General features: G+C 39.4%; 1 protein-coding gene across 1 annotated transcript in view; it reads left to right on the top strand.

Moving 5' to 3' along the window:
* Positions 1 to 856: 856 nt before the first annotated feature.
* The window catches only part of LOC120301006 (teneurin-4-like), a 612,847-nt gene continuing 599,652 nt past the window's right edge, over positions 857 to 14,051 (top strand). Inside the window, exon 1 of the mRNA XM_039327639.1 lies at positions 857 to 1,388. The gene's annotated coding sequence lies outside the window, so the exon portion shown is untranslated. The remainder of the gene's footprint in view (positions 1,389 to 14,051) is intronic.

The raw sequence follows: 14,051 nt of genomic DNA, 5'->3' as shown, positions 1-14,051 counted from the left end.
ATAGATAGATAGATAGAGAGACAGACAGACAGACAGACAGAAACAGATAGATAGATAGATATAGATATAAATATAGATAGATAGATTGATAGATAGATAGATAGATAGATAGATAGATAGATAGATAGATAGATAGATAGATAGATAGATAGATAGATAGGATAAATACGATAGATAGATAGATAGATAGATAGATAGATAGATAGATAGATAGATAGAGAGACAGACAGACAGACAGAAACAGATAGATAGATAGATATAGATATAAATATAGATAGATAGATAGATAGATAGATAGATAGATAGATAGATAGATAGATAGATAGATAGATAGGATAAATAAGATAGATAGATAGATAGATAGATAGATAGATAGATAGATAGATAGATAGATAGATAGATAGATAGACAGACAGACAGACAGACAGACAGACAGACAGACAGACAGACAGATATCCATACTTTTGAGAGCGGGCATCAGAATTTTATTTTTTAATGTGTGCCAGTGTGTTCACAGAAAAAAGTGACAATAAAGATTATCTTATCCTTTTGGATCTTCCATTCAATCCCTCTGGACATTGCCAAATTGCTTAATGCTGCTAATAAAACCAGGTGAGAGGTGATTGCTCCTTCAGCTTCATAAATATGGAAATACTAAGTTTTAGCCCTTCTTCTCAGCTTGTGCATGTTAAAACTACCAGTTTTATACCTATAAACATAGGGCAATTCCAGAGAATCAGTGCTAACAACAAGAATGTTTTGATCTGAAGCATAAACTGATGTGCAAAGAAATATAAAAGAAGGGAGTGGAAATAAGTTCTGGAGAAGCATTTGATTCTTCATCTGTCTGCTAGAGAAGAATGGAAAGAGGAAACCCCTTCGAAATCTAAACCGTAATCAATTATTTCCACCTAGCTACAATTCTTCCCTAGGAAAAAAAAAAAAAAATGCTTCCACGCTGTCTCTCTGCTGTTGCAATACCATTGCAACAGCTAGCAACCTGCTTGTCCTATTACAACAGGTTGAGCCATTGCTGGATCCCTTGTGCCTAAGATTTGTAAATATATATATAAATATATATATATATATCCAAAGCCTTCGCCTGTTGCAACATTTATCCGCCAGAACGCTTCGGCTTTCACCAATGTCTTCGGTTATGGCTTATTTACTTGCCCCAAAAGCTTGGCAGTTTCTCAGATTTCAGCCAGCGAGCTTTCCTCTTTCAGACAGCGCTTTCATTCCCTAGAGCCCTGGAATTAATTTATACCAAAAGGAAAAGAAAAAGATTTGTTCCGAAGCTGCATTTCAAGTTGGTTTGCTGGGTACCTGCATTCTTACAGGAGCACAGGTGTTTTGTGTGAAAGATGCTGGAAGAAGAACAATTCCAAGTGAGTAAAATAATCATAATCACAAAATCTACAAGGTGGGAGTGGTCACGGAGATATTCACCTTTGCGGCTTTGGGGGATACAATAATTGGAATGCATGGCTAGGATGACAATGCTCAGATTGCTTAGCGTGGTGCCTTAGGCTACCGTGTGTGTGTGTGTGTGTGTGTGTGTGTGTGTGTGTGTGTGTGTGTGTTTTAGACTTGCTGGCTATGTTTATTTGGTCGTTGATCCTACCTCTAGGTAGAATATCAAGCCTATACGCTGCATTCCTAGGCAAAATAACAATAATGATGATGATTCATCCAAATGAGTGGATGAACCTCTGGATGGATTTTATTTATTTTATTTTTGGAGTGATTGGTTTGGCTTTTCACCCTGGACTCTGTGCAGCGTCAAGCTTTGATGACCTCACAACAGCAAATTTCATTCTCTTGCTGTGAGTTTGCACACCTGCCTCAGTGAATAAACTAAGTGAATAAACTCAGTGAATAAACTCAAGGACAAGGCCTTGAGCTGGCAAAGCTTTCCCTGTTGAACTTCAAACATCTGGAATGAGCTAACAATAACCAAGGGTGCTTTCAGCTTCTTCCCAAGATCTTGAAAACCAGTGAAAAAAAGAAACATCCAACTCTGTTGAAGATACTATAATATGAGAGCAGAGCTATCTTGATCCTCACTACAACACATTTGTACATTTGGACTTTTCCTTTCACTCAGCCCTCTTCTGTTCCAATTTTATGAGTAGAATTTTTTAAAAATCAGTTCCTGACTCAAATCACTGGCAAATATTTATTGGTTTGCGTGTTTGACTGATTTCTATAGCCACTCATCTCAGTAAATGAGTTTCAGAGGCTTACGACTGAAAACGATTAATATTATAATTTTTAAAAAATTAATGTATTAAAACAGTAAAAAAACATTAAACACTAAAAACAGTGAATAAGCTTTTGTCCATTTTCAGACTTCTGTGCTTTTTCTTCATTCTTACTCCAAGACACTTTGAATAAAAGAAACAATTTTGAAGTGGCCGTACTATAGATAATGTGGTGGTTAAAAATTCGTTGGATTGCCTAATAACAAAAATGTTGGATTTTTTTTTTTTTGAATAAGTGGCTAGAAGAGAGAGAGAGAGAGAGAGAGAGAGAGAGAAAGAAAGAGAGAGAGAGAGAGAGAGAGAGCATATTTTCACACATTTGCAAACATCCACCCTTTCAAAATAGAGAACATTGACTTTGATGCCATGCTTTATCAATGCATTCAGTGTCGGTGCACATTAATCAAATTTGTCACAGGAAGGATTTAATGCAATTAGAAGCAGGATGTCACCAAAGCTATTTTTTTTCTCATGTTTTACTGGTCTCCACATTATATTCTGCAATCAAAAAATAGAATGTGACGAGAAGGTGAATTAACAAAAGCTAAAATCTAGGACAACGTCCCGTTATATCTTTTCATCAGTTCTTCCCTCTTCTGGCATCTATCTATCATCTATCTATCTATCTATCTATCTATCTATCTATCTATCTATCTATCTATCTATCTATCTATCCATCCATTCATCCATCCACCTATCTACCTACCTCTATATCTATCTATCCATCCATCCATCCATCCACCTACCTACCTACCTACTTACCTCTCTGTCTCTTATCTATCTATCTATCTATCTATCTATCTATTTATCTGTATATCTATTTATTTGTTCTATAATGGGGGAAAGGGCTGTTAAATTTGAAAAGCCAAAATCTGGAAAATGATTTGAGTGAGCATCTTCCTTTTTCAGACAAAATAGCGAGATAAGGAACAGTTACTTTGTCTCCCCAATATTGTAGTAGATAAGTAAGGGATCGCTAAATTAAGTTGAACAGATCTTAGAAAAACTATGTCAGTTATGACTTGAGGTTTGCATCCACCTGTATGATAACGTAGTACGAAAATTGGCCGTGCTAGCCACTGTTGAACATGCTTTATTTATTTATCAAATGTATTTATATAACTGGCTTCTTGAACTGGAATAAAATGTTTTACTGCAAATTAGCTGTAAATTTCTAGCACAGTACAGAAATCAAAAGAGGCTGGGTGGCATTTTTTCTGATTCACAGAACAGTATCCATGAATTAAAAATTGAAATAAATGTTCAGATGTAAATAGGCTGTCAACATTTCATAGCGAGTGCATTTGTTTGGGCAATAAATACGAAGTAACGTATTTGGATGTAATTTTCAGGGGAAAATAAACTGCATGAGTTTTAATTCCCAGGTAAAGGCAGGATAAGATTCTTGTTATGAAGTCTGCAAAACACTTTTTCTGTAATAGCCCCCACTCTATGGAATACTGACCCCCACCCCAAAAAAAACCTACAGCCAGTCTATCGTTGTTGCATTTCTAGTGACAAAAAAAAATATTTTATTTCAACATGGTTTAACCTCAGTCTAGGTTTAGCTTTTCGTGATCATATTTTGTTTTGTTTTGTTTACATAAAGAATTTTGCACAGAATTAAATAAAAAAAACCTACAGAAGCTTTAAAAAGCAGAAGAAAGGAAAGCCTACAAAAAAAAATTTAAAAAGTGAGAATCAAAGACAAAAGGGGAAAAAAAAGAAAGATAGCGAAAGGATCAATTTTGGATGCGTCATTATTACTCTTTCCACTCGTCAGCCTTCTAATTCCATATCTCGGTTCACTTATTTCTATAAACAACTCTCTTTAATCGGTAAATCCCAAACTCTCTGATTCATTTTTGTCCACTTTTCAGCAAAAAGTCCATAAAGGGTTTCCAGTCTTTTATAAAAGTAGTTGCTGTTTCTTCCCCTAAATCAAACAAGTCAGTTTAGCCATTTCAGCAAGTTCTACCATCTTCGCTATCCCTTCCTCCACTGTGGATATGTCTACATTTTTCCATTGTTGTGAATATAATAGCTTTGCTGCAATTAACATATACAGTGATATCTTGGTACTCAGCTGCATTGAAAACCCATCAAATTTGGTACTCAACGCATTTTGCTGTGAACATTTTCTCGTTTGTGTGGTACTCAATGCACAAGCTAAAACTTGTGGGTGTTGACTGCCTTGTGACTCGCTACATTATTTCTTAGGCGAAAAAAATTCGTTTGGGACTCATCGACTTCCATTATGTATTCAAGGTGGGCAGTGATTAATATTTATATGTAAGGGTGTAGATCTATACATATGTTGTATATAGTATATTTTAAATGTGTGCTATGTATGTGTACACTTTGAGAGGGAGCAACTAAATTTCATTTTTAATGTCTGCCGTTGTGCCTGCAGGAAAAAAATGACAATAAAGGTTATCTAGTCATCTAATCTAATTGTTTTTGGTCTTCATTGTCCCTCCTGGAACTAATTAACAATGAGTACCGAGGTACCACTATATAAAATGAATTGTCCACCAATCTTTTCTTATTGACTGTCTGTAACTTTTAGTTTTAAAAACTGAGTTGAACGTTAAATTTTAAAATTGGTCATGACCAGTTTTAGTTTGAATGTGTTACCTATTTACTTATTTCTTATTACAATTTTGGTTTTCTTTTCAATCACGTTGCGCAGTGACTACAATCCTTTGGATTTGGGGTGAGTTAGACGTACTCTAAAATAAAATTTTAAAAAATAAAATGAACACATAGGATGCTGTTGGTTTAAATCGGAATACAACTACGTAGCTTATGCACCAAGATTCACCATGATTGAGCTTCCTGAATTTGGGATGAGTTAGACGTCCTCTAAAATAAAATTTAAAAAATAAAATGAATTCATAGGATGCTGTGGGTTTAAGACACAGTACAACTATATAGCTTATGAGTCGAGATTCACTCTGATTGAGAATAATATTAATTTAAAAGATTACCTGATCAGCCTTTGACTTAGTAACTGTTGTGCAGGGAGGAATCAAATCAGGCTGAATTCTCAGGAATTTGGTTGTTCAGTGAAAGCAAAATCGTGGAAATGTCAAGGGGGAAAAAAATCCTTTGTATGTATTTGATATTTTCTCTGGATCTGAAACAGGCTCTCAATTCCAAATAGCCAGAAGAGATTGTCACCCAGTCCATTTGCAGCATTTCAGAACAGTTTTACAGCTAAGTAAGAATGATTTTTTTCCTGGTTATTATTATTATTTTGAAGGGTGAAACAGAATACAGCGTTAGTGCATAAAAATGTGCAAAACAGCATATAAAATGTGTATCAAAATATAAAACACCAGAGCAGTGAATTATTTTAAAAACGTACACAGGATGAGTGATGAATAAAATGATGATTAAAATTAAATTATGTATGAGCAGTTACTGGAATGACTAAACCTATGGCCGGTTATCTTGACTGTTTAGCCCAGGGGTAGGCAACCTTGGCTCTTTTATGACACCTGGACTTCAACTCCCAGAATTCCTCAGCCAGCATGGGGGAACTATGGACCCTTCATGACTTGTGGACTTCAACTCCCAGAATTCCTCAGCCAGCATGGGGGAACTATGGCCCCTTCATGACTGGTGGACTTCAACTCCCAGAATTCCTGAGCCAGCATGGGGGAACTATGGCCCATTCATGACTTGTGGACTTCAACTCCCAGAATTCCTGAGCCAGCATGGGGGAACTATGGCCCCTTCATGACTTGCGAACTTCAACTCCCAGAATTCCTGAGCCAGCATGGCTCAGCTTGGAAACCTCTCCCTTTCCCCTCAGCATGGCTGGCTCAGGAATTCTGGGAGTTGAAGTCCATGAGTCATAAAAGAGCCAAGATTGCCTACCCCTGATTTAGCCATTGGACAGCTGTGCCCTCAAGATGAGGCATTTCATGCAGGGATCCAGGGAACATTCTAGGAGGGCATTCTGTCGCAATAGGATGTAAAGTTTGCGGGACATTTTCACAGTCACAATGAGGATGATCAACCAGCCCTCTTTTATATTTCCAATATTGGCACCTGCCTTGATTGGTTTGGATCCGGTTGAGCACTGTCCAGTTTTTCCTTGGAAGATCAAAACCGAAGGAACATTGAACCAAGCAGTAAATTAAACAGATCTGGGTTGTTTTCATGGTTATATTTGAAGGCTACGGTCAATGAAAGCAAAGATTGTGCCTCTATCTATCTATCTATCTATCTATCTATCTATCTATCTATCTATCTATCTATCTATCTATCTATCTATCTCTGTGGTTCTCAACCTTTTTAATGCCGTGACCTCCAACCGGTCGTAAGTCGAGGACTACTCAACCGGTCGTAAGTCGAGGACTACTCAACTGGTGCAGCACCGTTTGCAGAATGGGACTTTTGGCAGGCTCAGCAGGGCAGAGACAGCCTGACAATTCCTATTGGCTTTTGAAAGCCAATAGAATTAGACTCTATTCAAGAGAGTCTATTCTATTGGCTTTCAAAAGCCAATAGAATAAAAGGGAGTAGCACAGCTAAGGAAAAGGGGAAAAAAATGGCAGACTGTGTTGTTTGCCGACCCCCGTGAAATGGACGTTCGACCCCAAATGGGGTCCCGACCCACAGGTTGAGAACCACTGATCTATCTATCTATCTATCTATCTATCTATCTATCTCTCTCTCTCTCTCTCTCTCTCTCTCTCTCTCTCTCTCTCTCTCTCTCTCTCTCTCTCTCTCTGCAAATGTGGGAATCTGCCTGTATATCTATATATCTTTCTATCTATCCACCCTTCAATCCATCCAGTCATCCATCCATCCATCTACTCTATCTATGCAAATGTGGGAATCTATCTAGCTTCTTCCTTCCTGCCTTCCCTCCCTCCCTCCCTCTTCCTCCCTTCCTTCCTTCCTTCCTTCCTTCCTTCCTTCCTTCCTTCCTTCCTTCCTTTCTTTCTTTCGCTTGCTTGCTTGCTTGCTTTCATCTCTAGTTATCTCATGTAGAACATCAATGTTAAGAGCTCCTCTAGAGCCAAGGGGTCTTTCTCTGCTTTTGTAAGACAATTCTAAATATCCTATCAATCCAACAATAGTTCATTTTTTAATGTGAAGCTTGCTTTGTAGTTGGGGAACTCTGCTCGTCAACATATCTGGCTGGCTTGCAATAATGTAATTACCTCTTCGCTATGATTCAGAAGCTGCAGGTAAACCATAATGTGGTTGCCTGGCTACTGACCTAGTTTAACAGCAGAAGTAACATATTTAGCACATTAATGGAGGGACGCCACTGGTTAATACAACCAGTATATTTTATATTTTAGTAGTAGATTTTAGGCTGGGAGGAAGCAGTCAATATTACTCCTTCTAAAAACAAAATTGTATGATAAAGGGAATAAAAACAGGATGATGGAGATGTAAAAATCAGGAGGTAGACAGCTTGTGAATAGAATAGAATAGAATAGAATAGAATAGAATAGAATAGAATAGAATAGAATAGAATAGAATAGAATAGAAAATAGAGATTGGAATAGAATAGAATAGAATAGAATAGAATAGAATAGAATAGAATAGAATAGAATAGAATAGAATAGAATAGAATAGAATAGAATTCTTTATTGGCCAAGTGTGATTGGACACACAAGAAATTTGTCTCTGGTGCATAAGCTCTCAGTGTACATGCCAGCAACAAAGTAATATGATCGTATGATACAAGCCATAAGTGATAAATCATGATCATAGTCATCGTAAAAATACATTCATCATAAATCATGATACAACACTTAGTGATAGTCATAGGATACTAAATAAGCAATCAACATAAATCATACTAGGATACTAAATAAAACAATATAAATTATAAGATACAAGCAACAAAGTTATAGTGATAAGTAGATAAGGAGACAGGTAATAAGAAAGATAGAAGAAGAACTGTAATAGCAGCCTTACTAGATAGTTTGACAGTGTTGTGGGAATTAGTTGTTTAGCAGAGTGATGGTATGGGGGAAAAAACTCTCCTTGTGTCTAATTGTTCTGGTGCGCAATGCCCTATAGCATCATCTTGAGGGAAGAAATTGAAACAGTTTATGTCCAGGATGTGAGGGATCTGTAAATATTTTCACAGCCCTCTTTTTGACTCATTCAATAAGCAGGTCCTCAGTGGAAGGCAGGCTGGTTGCAACAGGTTTTTTTCTGCAGTTCTAACTATCCGTTGAAGTCTGGTCTGTCTTGTTTGGTTGCAGATCCAAACCAGACAGTTACAGAGGTGCAAATGACAGACTCAATAATTCCTTTGTAGAACTGTATCAGTTTTCTGAGTTGGCGCAGGAAGAACATTCTTTGTTGTGCTTTTTTGATGACGTTTTTGATGTTGGGTATCGATTTTAAGTCTTGAGATATTATAGAACCTAGAAACTTGAAGGTCTCTACTGTTGTCTATGGAGATTCTTGGTCATCCAGGTCATGGTTGTCCCAAAGATGCTTTTCCACGAGGCAACTGGATTTTCTTGTTTTTCTTTGAAGATGTTTCGCTTCTCATCCAAGAAGCTTATTCAACTCTGAAGAAGCTTCTTGGATGTGTTGGAAGAAAAGTCTTCATCATGGTTCAGTCCAAGCCGGGGATAAATAACATGGAGACTGCTTTAGAAAGAAGGTTGCAGTTTATTGAAGAGCCAGATAGAAAGATGGTTCTGGCAGGAAAGAGGAGAGAGAAAAAGGGCTGAGCACATGTGGGGAGTGGGTTTTTATACCCTCTGGAGCCTTTTGTTTGGAATTGCTTCCTGTTCCTGTTTAAGGCTTTGTATTTCCTGTGTCATGTATTTTGACCTGTATCCCTTTGGCATCTGTGAGTTAATCCTATTATGTCCTGTCTTAGACTTTGGGTGAGGTATGCAGATTTTAAGTGTCTTTGCTTCTAGCTCCAACTTTCTTGAATGGTCTGCATCTGCACTTGTACAGAGCTAGTTTCTGCTTGAGGAAGGGAAACCTGGGGCTATTAAGAAAACTGGGCATGATTTTCTGCATTTTAAAGATTTTTTTGAGGAAATATATTTTTCTGCCCTTTTAATATTTCCTTCTCTGGGGGGGCTGACTTCCCACAGATGAGAAGCAAAACATTAAAAAAAAAAAGTCTAGTTGCCTTGTGAAAAAGCACCTTTGGGTCTCTACTGTTGATACTGTGTTGTCTAGTATTGTAAGAGATGGTAGTATAGGACGATTTCTCCTAAAATCTACTATCATTTCTACAGTTTTGAGTGTGTTTACTTCAAGATTGTTCCAGCCGCACCACAAGGCTAGTTGTTCAACCTCCCGTCTGTATGCAGATATGTCGTTGTCTCAAATGAGACTAATCAGTGTTGTATCGTCTGGAAACTTCAGTACTTTAATAGAGGGATCTTTTGAGATCCAGTAATAAGTATATTTTTTTTAAAAGTTAAGTTTTGAGTGAAACAGAATCCACCAGAGCTGGGTGACTATCATAAATTTAGAATCAGTGTTTCCCAAACTTGACAATTTTAAGGCATGAGGACTTCAACTCCCAAAATTCCACAGCCAGCAACGCTAGCTGTGAAATTCTGGGAGTTGAAGTCCACATGCCTTAAAATTGTCAAGTTTGGGAAACACTGAGATAAATTAAAGACAAAAGAGTTAAACATTCAGGGCCCATGGAAAGCACAGTGTCTATTTTATAAGTTTGAAAGAAAAAAGCCAAGGGCAGTTTTTCTCACCACCCCACATCCCCTCAGCTGCCTTACAATATTTAGCTTCCAAATAAGATGGGGATTCTTTGTGCGTTATCCTTACATCCCACCTTGTGTATGAGATGGAGACAGTAGTAGATGATATTATTGCCTGATCTATTTCTCCACAGAAATAGCTTAGGTTGCAAATTGATGGCTGATTGATACATGATGGTGATGTTATCCTTCAGTCATGTTCGTCTCTTGGCAGTTCAATGGTCCAGGTCTCTCTCCACATCTTCCGAACTTGCACTAGTTCTTTGATTTGTTCTATGCTTCGGCTGGTGCCAGCTTTGATGGTGCCCAGCAATGTTATTCTTTGACGGCCTGCTTTCCTTTTACTGTTAACTCTTCCAAACCTAACTGCGTTCTCCAAAGAATTGCCCCACGTGACATGGTCAAAATAAGTGAGAAACAGTGCATTTCCCTTCCAGTGGCATGTCTATCAGAACAGAATAATAGAATTGGAAGGGACCTTGGAGGTCTTCTAGTCCAAACCCCTGCTCAAGCAGGAAACCCTATGCCAGTGGTTCTCAACCTTTTTAATGCCGCGACCCCCAACTGGTTGTAAGTCGAGGACTACTCAACCAGTTGTAAGTCGAGGATTACTCAACTGGTGCAGCACCGTTTGCAGAATGGGACTTTTGGCGGGCTCAGCAGGGCAGAGACAGCCTGGACAATTCCTATTGGCTTTTGAAAGCCAATAGAATTAGACTCTATTCAAGAGAGTCTATTCTATTGGCTTTCAAAAGCCAATAGAATAAAAGGGAGTAGCACAGTTAAGGAAAAGGGGGAAAAAATGGCGGACTGCGTTGTTTGGCGACCCCTGTGAAATGGTCATTCGACCCCAAATGGGGTCCCGACCCACAGGTTGAGAACCACTGCCCTATGCCCATGATGGCGAACCTATAGCATGCGTGCCATAGGAGGCACGCAGAGCCATCCCTGTGGGCACACAAGCCGTCACCCCAGAGGGAGGCGGGGCCAAGCTGCTCCCTCCGCCTCTCCATGTACGCTTGCGCTCTCGCTCTCTTTCTCTCTGCACTGAGAGTCAGGGAGCAGCTGCAAGAGCTGGGCGGATCCGGGCTGGATGGTGGAGGCAGCTGCCAGCGCGAGTCCAGGTATGCCTCCAGAGCAACCTTGCAGCATCCCAGCAGCCCGATCCAGGCTTTGGAGGCCTGGAAAAGGCCTCTGCCTCCCAGATCTATGGCTGTAGAGCGGTTTCGCCCCCCCCCCCATGGCCGATCTGGGCGGCAGAGGCCTTTTCCAAGCATCTGGATCCATGACCACCCTAGCCACACCCACCCAGTGGGACACACCCACCCAGCGGGACACGCCCACCCGGCACCCGGTGATACATCAGTGGGTTTTGGGTTGCAGTTTGGGCACTCAGTCTCTAAAAGGTTTGCCATCACTGTTCTATGCCATCTCAATCTCTTCTTAAAAACCTCCTACATTGGAGCACCCTCAAGTTCTGGAGGCAAGTTGTTCCACTGATTAATTGTTCTAACTGTCAGGAAGTTTCTCCTTAGTTCCAGGTTGCTTCTCTCCTTGATGAGTTTCCATCCGTTGCTTCTTGTCCTGCCTTCAGGCACTTTGGAGAATAGCTTGACTTCCTCTTCTTTGTGGCAGCCCTTCAAATATTGGAACACTGCTATCATGATGAGGAGGAGGAGGAGGAGGAGGAGGAGGAGGAGGAGGAGGAGGAGGAGGAGGAGGAGGAGGAGGAGGGTAGAAAGTAACTGGCCCAAAGTCCCCCAGCCAGTTTTCATGCCTAACACAACACTAGAACTCACAGTTTCCTGATGATTGGCCCAAAGTCACCCAAATGGCTTTCAGGTCTAAGGCAGAACTAGAACTCACCAGCTCCTGCTTTCTAGGCCAGTACCTTAACTACTAAACAGACTAGGGGTTCTTTCAGAGCCGTTTACTTTACACTTGAATGCAAATTTAAATGAAATCACACTTTTGAATCATACACAATTAAGAGTACTGCACTGCTGTTTTTGTTCTTTGTGGTTATATTATTATTAGGTTTGCATTCTACTCTCTGCCTGGAGGATACAATAAAAATATAAATGGTTAAATCTGATAAAAAAAAAAAACAATTGAAATCAATTATTAAGGCACGGACCGTGACAGCTCCTGGCTAAAGTTGAGGGTTTTGACTGTTTTCCTAAACATGAAAGAATAGCTGCTTAATAACAGTCCATGCCACACAGGACAATATTGATGCTTCAATTTTGCAACTCTACACAACTGTGCCGCTTGACAGTAACAACAGAATGCATCTTGAAGAAGAATCAAAATAAAAACGCATTTGTTCCTGAGAATAATGCGTGACTGTGCATTACTGTCTACAAGAAAAAAATATTTTCAAAAGCTCAACTAAGTTCACCAAATTCTAAGCAAACAAACACAATAAATCTTTTTTGGGAAGAAGGAAATGTATGGCCATATGCATTTTAACGTTATGCAACTCCCCTTTAAAAAAAGAAAGAAAGAAAAATCAAGTTTGATGAACCCAAACAAGATATTAATAGTGACAGATTTACCCAGGCTTAGTTGAAGGTTCTGCCAGCTTCACTTGGTCTTCCTACAAGGACATTATTTTGGCCTTGGTAGAACAACTGTATCGCTTATAATAATGCTCCTATTATTTTGCATTGCGCAAAGCTGAGGCAAACTGCGGCAAAACAATCATTTTTAAACATCTCCCTTTGTGAAATTCTGAATCTCATAATCTAATTGTTATGCAACTTAGCCTAAAGGAGCGTCTCGAAAAGTAGCTTAGGCAAAAAGTAGCAGTTAGCACTTCAGAATCTGAAGTAATCTGAGCAAATCACAAGTCTTAATTATTGGGTTCTCCAGTGTGATTCTTCTTCTTTTTTTCTTTTTTTTTTTTTTGCTATAAAGATTAAGACGCTGGTGGAAGAAAAGTAACCCACCATAACCTCACATGCAGTCCTTGACTTACGAACCAATGTCATGGTTCCGACAGATGAAACACTTCAAAGAACTTTGAGGCATTGTTTACCTTAAAGAATTTATTTGAGAAGCATAGCGTCGGCACTAACATAATTGAAGCCAAAAACTGAATCCCCCCCCCCCTTGGGCACATAGTATCAAAGCACAATTCCCTTCTCCGATTAACAGTGATAAATTACATTCTCCAATTGGGCTTTCTCTCCAGCCCGTCAATTCTTATCATCTCTTATTTCAACAACCTTGATTCTCACGCTAGGTTCAGTATTATTAGGTCTCGCTGAACTCTCATGCACATTCCCCCCCTCCCCCAGCATCATCTAAAAGCGAAAAGAAGAAAATGGCTACATCTCCATCTGTTGTCAAAGCAAAAACATCTGATGTTAGCATTGACACCCAGTTCTACAGAACTGGTCCCTCATGCTCAAAAGGTTGGGGACCTCTGGTATAAGGTCTCCTGCCTGAGCAGGGGGTTGGACTAGAAGACCTCCAAGATCCCTTCCAACTCTGCTATTCTGGATATACCGTTATTCATTGCCAAATGTGTGGACTACTAATCTCAGAATTCTCTACAATGGACACATTGTCATGGGAATTTGGGGGGCTGAAGTCTAAATAATTGAAAGACTTTGAGATCCATCCTTGGTCCATCGGAGCTACATATCTCTTTCCTACAACATAAGCCCAGACCATATGGGTTCTATTCATCAAGCACAAATGACTCCTTTGAAGAACAAGAAATAGTGCCAAATTCCCTACGTAAATACCATTATTATTAATCATCATCATCGCACAGTCAGCCAGATGTTCAGACTGGATCTGGCATTTTTGTCTACCTATTGAATCCTTCCCAAGGACCTGGGATAGGCAGATGTGGATGTTTGATGGTATTACCGGTATCGTCACAGGATGGAGGCGGTTCCTAATAAGGCCGCCTTTTGCAATTGACTAATGGCGAATTTGTCAATGCCAATGGTGTTCAAGTGGTGCTCCAGTTGTTTTGGGATTGCACCCAAGGCACCTATGACTATTGGTACTACCCTTGCTTGCTTTTGCCACAGTC

The sequence above is a fragment of the Crotalus tigris genome, unplaced genomic scaffold (genome assembly GCF_016545835.1).
Source record: "Crotalus tigris isolate CLP2741 ecotype Arizona unplaced genomic scaffold, ASM1654583v1 scf7180000024363.772921, whole genome shotgun sequence".
NCBI lineage: Eukaryota > Metazoa > Chordata > Lepidosauria > Squamata > Viperidae > Crotalus > Crotalus tigris.
The sequence above is the reverse complement of the archived record's forward strand: the minus strand, read 5'-3'. Positions and strand labels throughout refer to the sequence as shown.